The 18,797-nt window shown below is 39.8% G+C and overlaps 1 long non-coding RNA gene across 1 annotated transcript; it reads left to right on the top strand.

Annotated features, from left to right (window-relative positions):
• Positions 1 to 2,322: 2,322 nt before the first annotated feature.
• LOC133865359 (uncharacterized) lies at positions 2,323 to 3,428 on the top strand. Its single transcript, XR_009899698.1, has 2 exons — positions 2,323 to 2,574; positions 3,153 to 3,428. It is a non-coding gene; the product is annotated as an uncharacterized LOC133865359 (long non-coding RNA).
• Positions 3,429 to 18,797: the final 15,369 nt, after the last annotated feature.

The raw sequence follows: 18,797 nt of genomic DNA on the forward strand, positions 1-18,797 counted from the left end.
ACCTAGAATGCCATAATAGTTGTCACTAGTCCTTTCTCCTCCCATTAGCCACTTTCCATTGTTGTCAAAGATGTTGCATTCCTTTTTAGAGAATTGGACAACCAAGTCATCATCACAAAATTGGCCGATGCTGAGGAGATTTTCCTTGAGACCTTCCACATATAGGGCCTTTTGAGATACTTCTATCCTTGGAATGTCAATCTGTCCTTTGCCAATTACCTTGGCCTGACTACCATCTCCAAAGGTAATTCTTCCTCCTCTGCCCATTTGAATATCTTTAAGGAGTGCCCTGTCACCTGTCATATGTTTGGAGCAAGCACTATCCAAATACCACAAGCAAGTATCTAGGACTTTTAACGCAGTATGAGAAACGAAACAAAGATTGTCACTTTCCTTTATCCAAACCCGTTTATTAGAGATATTCCTTTTAGACATGACAAGATTTTTTTCATGAGGGGTAGGACTCTCTAATTTTTTACTGATGACCTTAACTTGTTCTATGAATAGGCATAGTATGTGAAAAAGATGTAGCATTATTATTACTCATAACATAATCACAAGGTTTTTCCAAAGGCAGTTTTGAGTGCATTAGAGCATGTAATGCCCTGTATTTTAAGATATTAAATAAAATATCTTAAAATATGTTTGAAACCTAAAAATAAGGTAAAAGAATATATATATGAATATTTATGAAATAAAATATTCATTTAGAAGCATTTATAGTTTTAATTTGATAAAAACTCAAACGGACCTTAAACTTTGGAATAACGGAAACGTGATCAAACGAACTCCATTTTGGTCTATTCAAAAGCCAGAACGCTCATCTCGAAGTCCTCTAACTACCCTCCAAATTTCATAATTTTTGGACTCCATTTAGTACCCGAAAACATCCACAAAAAAATTGTACCTCTGAATAGAACGAAAATTCAATTATGTTATTAATGGGCCATTTTAATTCTCCAAGAACCCAGCCCCTAATCCAGCCCACGTTGCAACCCAGCCCAGCCCACATTGAAGATACCCAGCCTTCACGTTAATACCCAGCTTCTAGTAATCACAAGTGAACCGGCCAGCAAACTAAGTTAGAAACTTAGTTGAAACTCAATGTTAGTTTGTTGTAGATAAGATATATTTATTACCAAGTTGAGAACCTTCTTCCACCACGTGATTCATCTCCTCTAGCACATCAACTTGCTGCCCAAGCATGACTCCTAGCCATTAGATCAATTCCAGCTTCAAGCAATCTCCACCGTTCCATGCGTGTATAAGAAGAGTGCAGCACCTCCCTTCATTTCACGCACAGCTTTCTCTCTTCTTCATTCTCGGTTTCTCTCCATTTTTCTAGCAGGAACTCTGTTCCTCTCTTGTTCTCTGTGGATTTTAATGCAGCAGCTCTCCCCTTCCTTCAAGTCATTCTTCTCTCTCTTGAAGTGACAAACCCGAAACTCTCCCTCACGTCTCCTGGCCAGTTGCATTAACAAGAAAGAAGAAAATTCAGCAAAGAAGTGAAGTCCTTCTCTTCACTTTTCTGTTCTTGTTTTCTGCAGAAACTGTCCTTCTTCTTCTTCTTTGTATTCTGGTTGCATCAAGACAGAATTGGAGACCTCTTTTCTCTCTAGTTCCAGCAGCTCTCTCTCTCTTGCTCATTCTCTCCTTTTGTCTGTTTAGTCTTTTGGGAAAAGCAAAGAAAAGAGAACAAAAAGGAAGTAAAGAACAATTCTAAATGGACCCATCTCCTTTTCTTTCCCACGTAAGTCCTCCTTTTATTTTGGTTAGTCAACTTAATAGATAAATAAGACAAAAGGAAATGGACCACTTCTCTTTTTCATCATCTGCCCTTTTTAGTTTAATTCTTTTGTGTATATATATATATATATATATATATATATATATATGAATGAATATTTGGTAAGTTTTTAATTAAATGCTTTGATTTATTTTATGTAATTTTTAAGTTATTAATTTTATTTTAAATACTTTATGATTTTACTATACTTATTATTTTAAGTATCTAATGTTTTAAATTATGTTTTAACAGAGTATTTCAAATGGCGTATTTAATCAATAAATCACGTCATTGTGATGCCCGAGTAAAAAGTAATATTTTACAAAAGCGTTATGCCGCCCAAAATTCTAAAAGTATTTTTAGGCATTAGTAACACTAATGCCGTTATTCCACCCAAAATTTATAAGATTAAAATAAGGATTATTAATATTGTACCGCTTGTGTACTTTTAAAATATAAAACCCATTAACTATATTAATGGAGGCACTATGTTGATTTGGTGTAAAAATAGATAAGCTTTTATAATGCCGTTTTACTTAAAGGGTATTATAGATATTAATTAATAAATGCCGTAATAATGTCCGAATAAAATATGTGGTAATATAATTAACCTATTTTATGCCGATTTAATATCTAAGCGATATTAAGAATTGGGCTAAGCGGGTTAAAAGTCGAAAGTGATGAAAGTGTCAAAATAAGTTCTTAGTATTTTATACTAATTTATTATTGCATGTATATAATTATGCAGTTATCATTCCTGTAAATACTTTCTGAAGCAGGAAAGAACTGTGAGTATTCTTACTCACTGAGGATTATACGTGGTTGTTTTCTATAATGTTGTGATTTCTGTTTTATTTAATTATATGCATAGGAATAGTATATTGCATACTGTTAATAATTCTGATGCAGGGTTAATAACAAGTTGGTTGTTGGGATGACCAATGGACAGGCATACCGCCTGTGCGAAAAACAATAATAAGTACAAGTTGGCTGTTGGGATGGTCAATGTGCTAGGCAAGTTATGGCTACTTAATTGACTGTCGGGATGGTCAATGTACTTGGTTGTCAGGATGACCAATGTACTAAGTATGCTACTTTGACTACTAGTGCGGAAAAGCTAAGAAAACATGGTAAGGGAGTCTGTGCTCCAATAATTAGCCGCTTAAACGAACAGGGATTTAATGGCCCTGGTATGAGAGGAGTGCAAGAAGAAAATAAATAAGACTGTGCATATAAAACTGTCATTACATCATATCATTGCATCGTATATTGTTAATTAAATCAGTAATCATCATATTATTGAAAACAGTGGACTCACTAGGTATTTTTGTATTATTGTTTCTCTCTGTGTTATATATTAATACAGGTTATGAAGAAGATGAGTATCAGGATTGTCCAGACCTTTAGGTGATCTTGATAGCAGTGTTTGAGGTTGGGATGCCTCCATTTTGTGGACTGCTGTGTTCCAGTCCTTTATTATATTATCTTGAGAATGATATTTATATTTCTGTTGGTGTGTATTAACTATACTCTAGTTATTTTGGCTTGTAAATTATATGTGCCTTGTATGGCACAAATACTATCTTATGTGTAATTATTCAGTTACACTTTATATATCTATTTTGAGGTATTTCAGTTAGAAGCTCTGATGTGTTATTTCTTTCCAAGTCTGTTGGATAAAAAAAAATATATTCCGCTGTCAATTTATAACTCTGATGATGTCGTAATGTCACGTGAAAATCGAAATTTTCACTTACGCCTTTTTGAAAAAGGCGGGGCGTTACAGAGCATCTTCTAAAAATTTAATTTTTTTAATAAACACACCTTTTTCTTTTTCAAAACTTTCAAGTCTTTGAAGATGATCTATGCTAGAAGTTTTACAATTTTCTAATTGTTCAAAAAATTTGTCACACATCCTTTGGAGTTCACCTTTTTCCATTATAATCAAAGAAGTCAATAATAGATCACACTCAAGAAACATAAATCTAGAATTGAGTGTACCAAGCTCTGATACCAACTGAAAAATTAAATATTGACTTCTAAATACACCAATTGTGTGATTGTGTGCAACAAAATATCTTAAATGTGGAATTTAAAGAAGACAAGATATTTCTTGACGAAGTAGAAACTCTTTGAAGAGAAAAACCACTCCAAGGCAACCAAACCCAGGAACTCCATTATCCAAAAATAAAGCAAGTTACAAAGCACTCATACACACAAAACCTATTGCAGTAGTCATACCTTTAACTATAACATGAAGCCCATCATGAACATTTCCCAACCAAGTCTCCTACTTGAAGGGGTCTTTGATGTATTCCTTTACCTTAGGGCCGACCCCTAAGATAGACTTCACAAGAACTGTTTAGCACACACCGGCAACGACTAGAGAGCTAGTGGATCTTCGATTCTCTCTAAACACCGTCTCTAAGCACTGTGGAATTCGTTATAGAATTCTTATAATTTACAAGCCTAGAGCCCTCTATTTATAGGCTTACAAAAATCCTAAATCTGGACAAATTCGAACTACAACTGTCGAGTGTCCGGACGGAAGATTGCCTCTTCCGGACAGTCTTCTGCGACCGCCTTCCAGAATAGCCCAATTCTTTCCATAACAGGTATACGTCAAGGAGGCTTAGTCGAGAGTCCGGACGGTCTTTGCTATAACTCCTTTTCACGCTCGAATGAAATACTAGAATATTCTAAAATGCTGGACAGCGTCCAGACGTGTTGCCACGTCATCCAGACGATTTGCAGAACCTTGCCAAACAGTGTCAACTTCTGAAATCTAACTCCGTGAAGAAATTGAAAAAGCTTGACCTAGCGTTTGGACGGTGTTGCTCTGACGTCCAAACGTTTTCAACTTAATCTACTAGACATTGCTGGGCGTCCGAACGCCTTCAAAGGTTCGTCCAGACGGTTGCACAGGAACTGGTTTTTCTGTCTTGGTACTTGCAAGGAATTTTCATGGACATCTTCTAGAAACTTGTGATCAGTCACATGTTTTGAAATGAACACTGTCCGAATATATTAAGACTCTGAATAAGAACTGATCATCCTATTAATTTGCAACCATTACATAAAGTGTTTTTGTCATCTAGAATGTAGCCAACATAAAATACTAACACTTCTAAAAACTCCAATAAAGAGCTCAAAAAGGTTAAGCAAGAAAAAGTCTTTGATTGTTCAATTATTTGAATCACATGTTTTGATTGACTCTTTGAGATCTGAGAATACCATGTTGCTTAATATTATTGATGCAATTGAGAAGAAATTGGAAAAATTCTCTAGTGATAATTTGAAAAGCATGCTTTGTATTCACTCAGATGTTTCTAACAAGCTTGATTCAACTGTTGATGATTTAAGTACTTCTATATTACATGCTTCTAATTCTGAATTAGATTCTATTGATATTAAGCCTGTGATAGAAGATACAGCTTGTCTAGATAATTCTTGCTTAACTAATCATGTGATGCCTAAATCCAAGGAATCGGGAATACAAGGTAAGTTTATTCTTAAGTGTCATAATTCTGGGAAGATTGGTCATATTAGGCCAAATTGTTATTTGTTGAAATCCCAGAGGCCTTGGATTAAGCAGGATGCTCTGAGGAAAAATGAAGTTGAAGATTCTTCCTCATCAAATTATATCCCTCCGCATATGAGATATATAAAAGGTTAGGGCAATATTGTTTGTAAGAATGCTAACCATATTTTTGCAGAGAAAGTCAAAAAGCATTCCAACAGAAGAAGCATGCCCACCTGTCATCACTGTGGCTTCACCGGTCACATCCGACCCAAATGTCCACATCTTCAGGCTCAGAAGTCGAAGGTTCAGAGAAAGCCGCCAACAAGTGCTACATCAAGCACTCTACCTCCGATGGCACATCAGGCTCCATGGCATCAGCATGAATTTGTTCCTGCCAATCAGAGTGGCAAACCAAAAAAAAATAATCAATTTGCTACAAGAGAAAGCCACAAAAGCCCAATAGCTACCGTGACTATGAAAGGTTTCTGAGCTTGATGCAAGGTATGCTAAGAAGAATGGCCAACATGGACATGACCTGTAAACCATCTCCATGGGTCAAGCAGATATGGGTCAAGAATGATGAGATCATCCACCCCTTAAGGGAGAGTGGACTCACCTAGTAAAGGTGAAGTCTCACCATGCCTAGGATTTTAGTTCCTAAATCCTAATGCATGTCAAGCATGTTTGCATTGCATTATTTATCATGTCATATCTTATTCATGCCTTGCATTTTGTTTGATGAAACATTTATTCTATCTCCTTATTTTCTCTTGTTATCTTGAGAAACTTCTGCAGATATTTTTTTTGGGGATGACAGTTAAAAGCATGTCAAGCGGCTGCTTTACTGTCCTAGTATTTCTAAACCTCTCTCCCTGAGGACAGGTTTGATTTTACCTTACATGCTGGGACTAGATTTTATTTCCTTTTCCATAAACATGTCTGTGTTGATTTTCTATTTTATTGTTTTCATCATAAAAAATAAAAAAAAAAAATGGGGGAGAAGATGCAGAATTTTTTTTTTTTTTCTTTCGATAGCTTTTTAGATATTGTATGTGTTTTTTCCTGATATCTCAGTTCATTGAACATTAATTGAATATGCTTATTTATGATTGAGAGTTTATGCCTGATACCTGCCAAGTTTTTCCTGTGCATCTAAATGCTAGATAGTTACTCTTCTCATGCGATGATTTTGTGCACTATCCAAAGCTCTCCTAAGATACATTTTGTTTCTCTCTTACTTTGCTTTTGAAGAATCTTATGAGAGAAATTTTTTTTATAAGATAGTCAAATTGACCAACTCACTAGTTAAACCTAGAACTTAAAAATTCTAGCATTCTCTCTAGGTTGTAGCACCAAGTGATAAAAAGCATTCAAAAATTAGTAAATATAGATAATTAAAAATATCCACTACTTATTGTGCTATAAATATGTTCTTGAACTTGTCCCTAAAGAAACTGTCAGTGACTAAATCATTGCGAAAATAGACGGTCACTAAAAGACTAAGTAAAAGAAAAGTGCTGCATCTTTGGGGGAGTGTATCAGATGAGGGTTGCTAGGCCCTTGTAAAATAAGGTTTGACTTTTGACAGATCTTCATTAATTTTCTCTCTTGTTTAGAAAATTCAGTTGCCTTAAGTCATATAAGTGAACTTCATACCTTATTGAGAAAGTCTTCACACACACACGCATTGCATGAGTTGAGTAATTTTTGTGCTAATTGAACTCTTAACTCTCTTTTATATCTCTACATATTTTTGAGATGCTATTTGACTGCTATATCAGTTAATTATACATACCGGGAATGTATTTCCAAACTGGTCAAGTGATTTTTGTCCCAGAATGGCCAAAGGGGGAGTTTGTTAGTATTTTGGCCTCATTCTGTGTTTGGACAAAATCACTTGTTTGTGTAAAGATGCTGTAAACAGGGATTTCACTATTCAAAGCACTCTCAAAAGATTTTGCACTGTGAAGATTTGAGTTCCCTGTCAGCCGTCCGGACGATCGAGCCATCCCGTCCGGACGCCCATCTGACCACTGTTCCATCCGTTCGGACGACGTGCCATACCGTCCGGATGCTAGTCAGACCAAGCATCATTTGTCTGGACGACATGCATTTACGTCCTGACCCTCCACTATGTCGAGAAGGTTTTATCCAGCTTGCATCCGTCCAGACGTTTCAGCAGAACGTCCGGACGCCTCTCGGTACTCGACCAATCTCAGATTCTTTCCAAGTTTGGATAAAGGAAAGATCGATCAACCGTTCGGACGATGTAGTATTCCGTCCAGACGCACGTCTCCTTAAGGCAAGAATCGCAATTCAAATATCCCCGTCTGGAAGTCAGTCAGCCTTGGTCTGGACGCGCGTGCAACTAATATGAAAATTGCCGATTCAACTTCAACTGTCCGGACGACTGCCTCTCATGGTCCGGACGTGCGCATAACAGACATGGAAATTGCGTGTTGAGGTTCAGCCGTCCGGGCGCTCATCCCCCATGGTCCGGACGTGCGAAGCCTTATAAGGAAATTACTTGCAGCTGACATGCGACCGTCCGGACGCGGCTCTTAAACAAGAAAGATTTCTCAGCAAAATTTTCAGAAAATCCTGTCGCACAGTGGTCCGTCCGGACAGCCCATGTCCACCGTCCGGACAGCGCCCAGCTACATATTGCCTGACGCTCATTTGAGCCCCCAGCTTATAAATAGAGGCCCCTGGGCATTAAGAACTGCAAGAATTCGGTATTGAATTCCACAACTGCTCAGAGACGTGATATTTCCTCTAAAGCCATTGCAAGTGTGCTGTTGCTACGCTACAACTGAAGTCTATCTTAGGCGTTGGCCCTAAGGTAAAGGATTCCATTGAAGACCCCTTCAGGTAGGAGACCTGGTTGGGAACCGTTCCTATTGGGTTATGTTAGTATTTTGGCCTCAATCTGTGTTTTGGACAAAATCACTTGTGTGTAAAGATGCTTCACAGGGATTCAACTATTCAGAAGTGCTTCAGATTCATAAGATTTTCAGTTCCCTGTCAGCCGTCCGGACGCCCATCTGTCACTGTTCCATCCATCCGGACGATGTGCCATACCGTTCGGACTCCAGTCAAACCAAGCATCATCCGTCTGGACGACGTGCCTCTTCGTCCGAACTCTCCACTGTGTCGAGAAGGTTCTATCCAGATTGCATCCGTCTGCACGTTTCAGCAGGACGTCCCGACGCCTCTCAGTACTCGAACAGTCTCAAATTCTTTCCAAGTTCCAATAAAGGGAAGATCAATCAACCGTCCAAACGATGTGGTATCCCGTCCGGACGCGCGTCTCCTTAAGGCAAGAATCGCAATTCAAATATCACCATCCGGACGTCTGACAACTGTGGTCCAGACGCCCGTTCATCAAAGAAGGAAATTGCCGATTCGACTTCAACTGTCCGGACGACTGCCTATCATGGTCCAGACGCGCGCACATCAGATATGGAAATTGCGTGTTGAAATTCTGCCATCAGGGCGCTCATCGCCCATGGTCCGGACTCGCGAAGCCTTATAAGGAAATTAATTCCAGTGGACGTGCGACCGTCCAGACGATGCTCTTAAATAGGAAAGATTTCCCCGCAAATTTTTCAAAAAAATCTTATCGCACAGTTGTCTGTCCGGACGGCCCATGTCCACTGTCCGGACGGCGCCCAGGTATATTTTGGCTGAGAACTGCAAGAATTCGGTATTGAATTCCACAAGAGCTCAGAGAAGTTCAAGATCCCTCTGAAGTCGTTACAAGTGTGCTACGCTACAACTGAAGTCTATCTTAGAGGTCGTCTCTAAGGTAAAGGATTCCATTGAAGACCCCTTTCAGGTAGGAGACCTGGTTGGGAAGTGTTCGTGTTGGGTTACACGTCAGAGAGCAAGGTATGACCACTGCATCGGTACATGTGAGTGTTACTATCTTGTATCTAGCTTCGTCTTCTGAATAGTGGAATTCCTAGGTTTGGCTGCCCCATAGTGGTTTTTCTCTTGATTGAGTTTCCACTTCGTCAACAAAAATCTGTGTGTCTTTTACTTTCCGCTGTGCTTAATTTTTGTTGACACTTGTGCACAAACTTTACTTTTAGAAGTCAATTTCAATTTTCAATTGGTATCAGAGCGGGTGCACTCTGTTTAGGATTTATTTCCTGAGTGTGATCCTCATCTCTTGTGACTTCTATTTTTTTTTTACACCTTTTATCATGGATTTCTCTCAGTTATCTGAAGAAAATCATGATATTGAGCTCTCTAAAGTTCTTGCTAAAATAGATAAAATTGTTTCTCCAAAAGAGCTCAAAAAGGTGAAGCAAGAGAAAGAGTCTTTGATTGTTCAGTTATCTGAATCACTTGTTTTGATTGACTCTTTGAGATCTGAGAATACCATGTTGCTTAATATTATTGATGAACTTGAGAATAAATTGGTAAAATTCTCTAGTGATAGTTTGAAAAGCATGCCGTGTATTCATTCAGATATTTCGAACAAGCCTGGTTTAATTATTGATGATTTGAGTGCTTCTACGTCACATGCTTCTGATTCTGAATTAGATTCCAGTATTATTAAGCCTGTGATAGTAAACACTGCTTGTTTGGATAATTCTTGCTTGAATAATTTTGTGATGCCCAAATGCAAAGATACAATTACACAAGCTCATGGTAAGTTTGTCCCTATTTGTCATAATTCTCGGAAGATTGGTCATATTAGGCCAAATTGTTATTTGTTGAAATCCCATAGGCCTTTGATTAAGCAAGATGCTATGAGGAAAAGTGAAGTTGATGATTCTTCCTCATCAAAATATGTCCCTCCACATAGGAGACATATAAAACGTAAGGGCAATGTTATTTGTAAGAATGCTAACCATAATTTTGCAGAGAATGTCAAGAAGCATTCAAACAAAAGAAGCTTGCCCACTTGTCATCACTGCGGCATCACCGGTCACATCCGATCCAAATGTCCACAGCTCAAGAAGTTGAAGGTTCAGAGGAAGCTGCCAACAAGAGCTACATCAGACACTCTACCTCCTACGGCACTGCAGGCTTCACGGCATCAGCAGCAGTTTGTTCTTGCCTATCAGAGTGGCAAATAAAAGAAGAACAAACCAAGGTGCTACAAGAGAAATCCGCAAAAGCCCAATGGCAGCCATGGCTATGAAGGATTGCTGAGCCTAATACAAGGTATGCTCAGGAGTATGGCCAACATGGACATGACCCGCAAACCATCCCCACGGGTTAAGCAGGTATGGGTCAAGAGAGATGAGACCATTCACCCCATGAGGGGGAATGAACGTACCTAGCAGGAGAAGGTGTTCATGCCTAGGATTTGGTTCCTAATCCTATGGCATTAGGTTTGATTGCATATTTTGCTATTATATTTGCAATCTAGGAACCAGTGGTATTTTTTTTTTTTGCCCCCTAGTTTATTGGGGAAGACAGAAAAAGCAGGTCGAGTGACTGTTTTTCTATACTGGCATCATCAGGTTTGATTTTGCCTTACATATGATGTTTTTCCATATTGCATGTTTGTTTTAAATAAAAAATAAAAAAAAAATTGGGGAGAATTTACAGGATAATTTTTTCCTTGGCTTATCAGATCACTGCATGTATTTACTCTTGATATCTCAATTCTTTGGGTATTAATTTATTTTGTTTAGATATATTTGAGAGTTTCTGACTATAATTTGCCAAGTGTTTTTCCTGTATATGCAAAAATTGGATAGCTTCTTTTCTCATGCGATGAAAAATGTGCACTACTCACAACTCCCCTATAAGTTACATCTTTCTTTCTCTGACTTTTTATTTCTAAAAATTCTGGATAAGAGAATAAGTTTTTGATAAGATGACTAAATTGACCACATGCTTGTTGAACCTAGCACCTATAAACTCTGGCATTCCCTTTCGTATTGCAGCACCGTAAGAAACAAACAGTTAATCATGTGATTTCTGTGTTTTTGAGTATATATTCATTGCTTATGAGCTACATTTGCTGTATGCCTTGCCCTCTACGTGCAAGTAAAACATTTACGTTGTCCTTTATGGTACAAGTAAATCATTTAGGTGTTGCATCTCAGGGGGAGTGTAGCAGATGAGGGTGGCTAGGCCCTAGTAAGTTATAAGGTTTGACTTTTGGCTTATCTTCCAATTATTTTCTCTCTTGTCTAGAAAATCTGGTTACTCTCTGTCATGTCATCGAAAGTCTTTACTTGATGGTTTCTGTCTTCACACACACACGCATTGCATGAGTTGAGGTGACTGGTCGAATTTTGCATGTGCAAGAACTTATTTGTGCTAATTGATTTCTCAACTCTCTTTTATATCTCTACTTAGTATTGAGATGCCCTCTGATTGTGTTATCAGTGATTTATACATACGTGTTCTGAAACTGACTTTGAAAAATATTATTTCTGTGAATTTTTCTCAATTTTTCTGTTGTTTCAGTGTGAAGCGTCCGGACGGTACTCTTTTGGAGTCCGGACGGGAATGGAGCCCAATCGTCCGGACGGGACCTGTTTGAGTTCGGACGCTCGCGGCAACCAGTGGGAAAACAGTTAGTAAAACCGTCTGGACGTGCGACCTGTCCGCATGTTCCCAATGCAGCACGCATCCGGACGACATAAATACTCCGTCCGAATGGGGACCCTACAGAGGCTATATATACCTCAGTTGACCGAATTTTCTTCTCCATACCCCACACAATCTCCTCTTTTTGGCATTTTGTAAGTGAGTGTTTTTGGAGTTATTGGAGTAATTTCATCCTTGTCTTTTATGCATTCTCACTCCATTCCAGGTATTTTTCTAGCTCTCTCTCTTTTTTTAAAAAAATTTTGGAATTATGTGATGCATATCTATTTTTATTTGGGAGTACTTGTGATGATTTTTTTTAGGACTAATATTGTGATACACTCTTCTTATATTTTTGTAAAAGTCCTTTTTACTGCTTTTATTCTGCCCATTATTTTTCATAATCTAACAAGAATATTATTTTGGATTTTTGCTGCAAATCTTGTTGGTTTCCTGCGCAGAATCATGTCAGCCGGCAGTCCACCTCACAGGGTCCATCAGAGGACTATGGAAGATAGAGCTGCAATCCAGGCCAAGATTATGGACCGCACTGTTATTGCTGAGCGGAACATCATTCGATCCGATATCATGGTGCCACCACTGGACAACATTCTTGACTTAATCTAGACGTACAATTGGCGATATCTCCATAATTGTGCATGTATGGTGTACACCAAACAGGTGAAGCTCTTCTACGCCAACCTGGAAGTGGTGCAGAACGATGATCATGGAGTGGTGCTTTCGTCCTCCGTTGCAGGCCACATCATCACTGTTGATCCCCAGGTCATCAGTCACATCATCCGAGTCCCAGTGCTCGAGATTTAAGCTAGCCCATACAATGAGGTGGTGCTTCCTCCTTCTCTGGATGATCTCAGGGAATTCTTCCATGCCATTCCCCACGGCGAGGAGCGCTCTACCTCCATCAGGATTGGCACCTTGTCTCCCTCCCACCGTATGCTGGCCAAGATCATTCAGCAGAACATCTGGCCTGTTGTTCGGTGCAGTGATCTGATCCTGAAACAGGCCCAGTTCGTCTATGCAGTCCACCTCCGCTTGCCCTTCTGCCTGTGTAAGCACATTCTAGGTGTTATGACGGAGGCTCGTGATGAGGGAAATGCCGGTCTCCCGTTTGGCTGCCTGATCACTCAGATTATTCTTCAATCAGGAGTCGAAGTCATTAGCGAACCGAAGATGAAAATCCAGCAGCCCATCAGCAAGCAAACACTGATGAAGTCCAATGAGCAGCTGCGGAGGGATGACTCCGATGATTAGGTGCCCGTAGTTACTGCCATGCCTGTTGGATTTCCAGAGATGGCTTCATCCTCCCAGATCGTCCCCCCTCTGAGCCGAAGATCAACTATTCCCAGATCATGGAGGCCCTTGCAGCCATTCAGGGGGGGATGAGCAATATGCAGGTGTCCATGTCCTCCATGCAGCAGACCATCACTTATATGCAGCTAGAAGTGCACTCCATCAACCTGCGAGTAGAGCAGAACCAGCTAGACCTTCTGGAGTGCCTGAAGTTTCATCATCCTAGCAGCAGTGATGATGAGGATGATGCAGATCGGACTCTACCCCTGCGAGAGGATGTTTGATTTCCCTCTGTTTTTATTGTCTCTTTTTGTGTTATTTTGAGACTTTTTGTTATTTTCTGTTAATTTGTTTAAACACTTACACTAATATTACTCTGTTTACTCGGGTCCTTCTGAGATGGTTAGGGGGAGTAATTTCTATGACAGTTGGCTTTTATTACTCTATTTTACCCTTTGTCCCATTGTGACAAAAAGGGGGAGTAATTTTTATTTTTGGACCAAGAATGTATTTCCAAATCGGTCAAGTGATTTTTGTTCTAGAATGGCCAAAGGGGGAGTTTCTTAGTAATTTGGCCTCATTCTGTGTTTTGGACAAAATCACTTGTGTGTAAAGATGCTTCACAGGGATTCTACTATTCTGAAGTGCTTCAGAGTTAGAAGATTTTCAGTTCCCTGTCAGCCGTCCGGACGATCGAGCCATCCTGTCAGGACTCCCATCTGTCACTGTTCCATCCGTCCGGACGATGTACCATACCATCCGGACTCCAGACAGACCAAGCATCATCCGTCCAGATGACGTTCCTCTCCGTCTGGACTCTCCATTGTGTCGAGAAGGTTCTATCCAGCTTGCATCTGTCCGGACGTTTCAGCAGCACGTCCGGACGCCTCTCAGTACTCGAACAGTCTCAGATTCTTTCCAAGTTCCAATGAAGGGAAGATCGATCAACCGTCCGGACGATGTGGTATCCCGTCCGGACGAGCGTCTCCTTAAGGCAAGAATCGCAATTCTGAAAAATAAATGGACTTCTAAATTTAACAGTGTATGTGAATAGTGTGCAACAAAATATTAAACGCGGAATTTAAAGGAGACAAATATTTTGTTGACGAAGTGGAAACTCAATTAAGAGAAAAACCACTCCGGGCCAGCCAAACCCAGGATATCCACTATTTAGAAGACAAAGCTAGATACAAAGCAGTAACACTCACATACCCCTGATGCAGTGGTCGTACCTTGCTCTCAAACGTGTAACCCAACACGAACGCTTCCCAACCAGGTCTCCTATCTGAAGGGGTATTCAATAGAATCCTTTTACTTTAGGGCCAACCCCTAAGATAAACTTCACAGCTGATCAAATCACACACTTGGCAAGGCTTTAGAGGAAATATCACGTCTCTAAGCTGTAGAGAATTCACCACCGAATTCTGTGTTGAAAGCATGCCTCAAGCCTCTTATTTATAGGCTTTGGAAACCCAAAATTGAGTCAAAAATGGATTCTGGGCACGCGCGTCCGGACGGGAGCCAGGGCCGTCCGGACGGGTCAATTTTTTCTTGTCTGGAAAGTAATTCTGGAATTTTCTGCAGGGCCGTTCGGACGGGCAAGTCTTTCCGTCCGGACGCTTCTGGTGGCCGTCCAGATGTTCAAATTACAGCATTTTTTCTAAGCTTTCCAACGACGTCAATTTCGTCCCAATCCGATATTTGAGTAAACCTTTATGACCAAAATACAGGAAGGTGTCCAGACGGCTTGACTGAGCGTCCAGACGGTGTTGCCCTAGCGTCCGGACGGTTACACTTCGGCTGCACGAAATTACCATAATAAGGCTTGGAGCGTCCGGACCTTGAAGGCTAACGTCCGGACGGTTGAACTAGTGCACACAATTTCCATATATGAAGCTTGATCGTCCGGACCATGAAGGCTGACGTCCGGACGGTTGAACTTGGTATGCGCGCTCTTGCCTTATAGAGGACATCGTCCGGACGGTAGCAGTTGTCTTCCCATAACTGTGTCTTGAGGCAGAAACCCTAATTCTTGTCAAACACTGAATGGCGTCCGGACGGTATAACCACGTCGTTCAGACAGATGCACTAAACCACTGGGATTTTCTCCAACTCTGAAAAGCGTCCGGACGATTTGCCATTACGTCCGGACGGATGCAATCTTGAACTGTTCGAAGCTTCTACACACTGATAGGCATCCAGACGGAAAGATCTCGTCGTCCGGACGGATGTTGCTGACTGATAAGCGTCCGGACGGAATACCACGTCATCCGAACGGCTGACAGGGAACCGAAATAAATCCTTGAAAACTTTCACAGAATCTTCTCGAAGAACATAGCAAAAGATCAGACTCTGGATAAAGCAGCATCCTTGTGAAAGCAGAAATATTACATAAAAGTGATTTTGCCCACCAGAATCCAGCCAACACAAAAACTAACAAACTCCCCCTTTGGCCATTCTGGGACAAAAATCACTTGACCGGTTAAAATACAATCCCGGTCCAAATCAAAAATTACTCCCCCTTTTTGTCACAAAGGGACAAAGGGTAAAACAGAGTAATGAGAAAAACCACACAACAATTACTCCCCCTCAATGTCTCAGAAGTACAGGGGTAAACAGAGTAATAATATCCACAGACAAAAACTTTCTAAAATCCAAAGCAATAGAGAATAGAGAAAAGTCTGCAAGTGGCCCAAAAAGGCCAAAAGAAAGGAACAAAAATCCTCCAAGTATCAAATCCCAAGACTTTTGGAAATTGAACATCCGACTTCAACAATAGTCAGTTTTCCAAAGGATGCATCTATCAAACATTGTGCTGGGTGCCGTTGGATGTCATATTCCTGAATCAAAACCAAACAGAAATACTTCCAAAAATACCATTAGATCCTGTTAGTTCCAAAAATAATGTGATTTAAGACGGCTATCAAATGGATGCCACAGAGAAATATAAGCAATGCAACTATTCATAAGGCATAAAAGATCAGCCCAGCACACAGACAGAAAAGGATTTTCATGCACAATATCTCAAGAAAATATCCCAACAAATATTCCAATATTCTAAAAGCACAAAGACTTAAAAGAATAACGGAAGACACAATGAAGATCATGGGATGAGAAGAGATGTGCACAGAAATCCACGAGAAAAACACACAACATGCCATGATAAATCAATAAAAATGCAAAGATGTGCGTATGGAAGAAAAAGAGACGCAAGTCTTGAACCTGTAGAGATCCCATCCGGATGTGTCACTTAACCATTCGGACGGCTACTGGATGATGTGGTATTCTGTCCGGACGCTAATCTATCAAGCATCATCCATCCGGATGATGATAACTTTCCTTCCAGACTCCCTTCTATGTCTATAAGCTTTGAACTGTTCCAGGTTGCATCCGTTCGGACGTCTCAACAACATGTCCGGATGCCCTTCAGTGTTCAACAAGTAAAATGATTTCCTTTCCAAACACAGATATGGGAAGACAGCTGCAACCATCCAGACGACGTGGCTATTCTCTTCGGACACAATCCTTGATAAGGCAAGTCATGCAGAAGACGTTCAACCGTCTGGACGTTAGTCTACGCTGTCTGGACGCTTAGACCTTATTATGGAAATTGTGTGCAGTATAAGTGCAACCGTCCGAACGCTAGGGCAATACCGTCCGGACGCGGCCCTATTCAGGAAAGAATCTCAGCGCTATTTTGGAAAGCTGGTTGCACTGTTGTCCATCTGGATGCCCTCAGCTACCATCCAGACACCACCTAGAGAAAACCGAATCAGTGTCGATTTAGGTCTTCTGTAGCCGATAAATAGAGGGCTTCTAGGCATGTAATTTGTAAGAATTCAATTGTGAATTCCATAGTGCTTAGAGAGAATATTTTAGGAGTCGTCGTACTAATCCGCTTACTCTCTAGTCGTTGCCAAGTGCCGTTGCTGTGTTCATGTGAAGTTTATCTTAGGGAGGAGCCCTAAGATAAAGGATTCCATTGAAGACCCCTTCAAGTAGGTGACTTGTTTGGGAAGCGTTCGTGTTGGGTTACATGTCAGAGTTCAAGGTACGACCACTGCATAAGGTTATGTGAGTGTTACTACTTTGTAACTGGCTTTGTCTTCTTAATAGTGGAATTCCTCAATTTGGCTGCCCCGGAGTGGTTTTTCTCTTAATTGAGTTTCCACTTCGTCAACAAAATATTGGTCTCTTTTAAATTCCACAATTTAAATATTTTGTTGCACACTATCACACACTTGGTAAATTAGAAGTCAATTTCATTTTTCAACATGCAATTAATTCCAATGATTTTGGGCTTAAAGCACACTTTGAGAATATAGAGAAGATGTCGTTAAGTTTAATCAAACCAAGGAAATGATTAAATTGAAATTTCCCCATTAAGAGTCAAAATCGGATTCGATTCAAATTTGGATTCTACACATGTCTCAGTGTTTTGATCTTAACTTTCTACTCAGATCTTGGATTGCAATTAAAATTGTGGCGTTGGAAAACTAATAAAAAATGAAACAAATATGTCAGAAATAAATTTTTCCTAATTCGAACGTTTTCTGTGCCAAATTGCTCCGCAATGAAAGACCACAAAATCTGGACGAATTTGGAATACATTTCCTACTTGGATTGAATTTTCAATCTGCTACATTGACTAAGAGACTAAGTTCCAATTTTTTCTTGGATTCCTAGGTCTTTTAAGCCTCTCCAAGTCTCTATAAATAGACCCCTAAGCAGGGGCGAAGCTACCCCTGGCCTTGGGGGGGGGTAGCTAATTACAAGTAAGAGAGATTTTAGTTCTGTTAGAGCTGAAAAGTAGTTAATTAGTCAAATTAGTTAGGATTTAAATTAAAATTAGAAGAGATAAAAGATATTTAGAAAAGACTAATGATGATTTTCTGTCCTTTGAAGCCTTTATCGGAACAGTTGAATTCTCCCTGTCCATGGATGATTATATTTGTGTTAATCTAAACCATTCAAGTTATCTATAACAATGAAGGTAAGCTTCCACTATTTTTTCGGAAAAACCAGAAACCAAAGCTCTCTTTCTTGTGAAAGAATTTCTGCAACACTCCATTTCTCTTTGTCAATACAGAAAATAAGAGAAGCAATCTTCCTTCTCTTATCTCACCGTCAAATAGAATTCGGAGATAACCCAGAAAAGCCACTCTCTTCACTTCACTATGTCTGACGGTTTACAATAGAAAAACAGGACATGAAGTTCAGTTTTAGTTTCCTTCCTTACTCATTCGGTCAGTAACTCTTAAAGACAGAAAAAGAACTCAATTTGAACTCTCTTCATCCAGCCTCTAAGTTTTGGACAGCAACACTTCACCAAAGAGAGAACAGCCCTGCTTTACACAATCTACAGTAAGTCTTCTCCTTGCTCAGTAGAACAGAGAAATTTTCTTCTTTTTTGCATCATAGAATCTTACTCTCATTCTCAGTAAACCACAGTTCATTTGATGCTCTTTGGTTTGAAAATGATAAACTCTCAATTTTTCTCTTTGATTCGGTCACTAGAATCTCTCAAATTCGTTGACAACAACAGTTATTCCATTCTAGAAGAAACCGGTAAGCTTCCTAAAGCAAAAAATTCAATATGATATATATATATATATA

The sequence above is a fragment of the Alnus glutinosa genome, chromosome 4, assembly GCF_958979055.1.
Source record: "Alnus glutinosa chromosome 4, dhAlnGlut1.1, whole genome shotgun sequence".
NCBI lineage: Eukaryota > Viridiplantae > Streptophyta > Magnoliopsida > Fagales > Betulaceae > Alnus > Alnus glutinosa.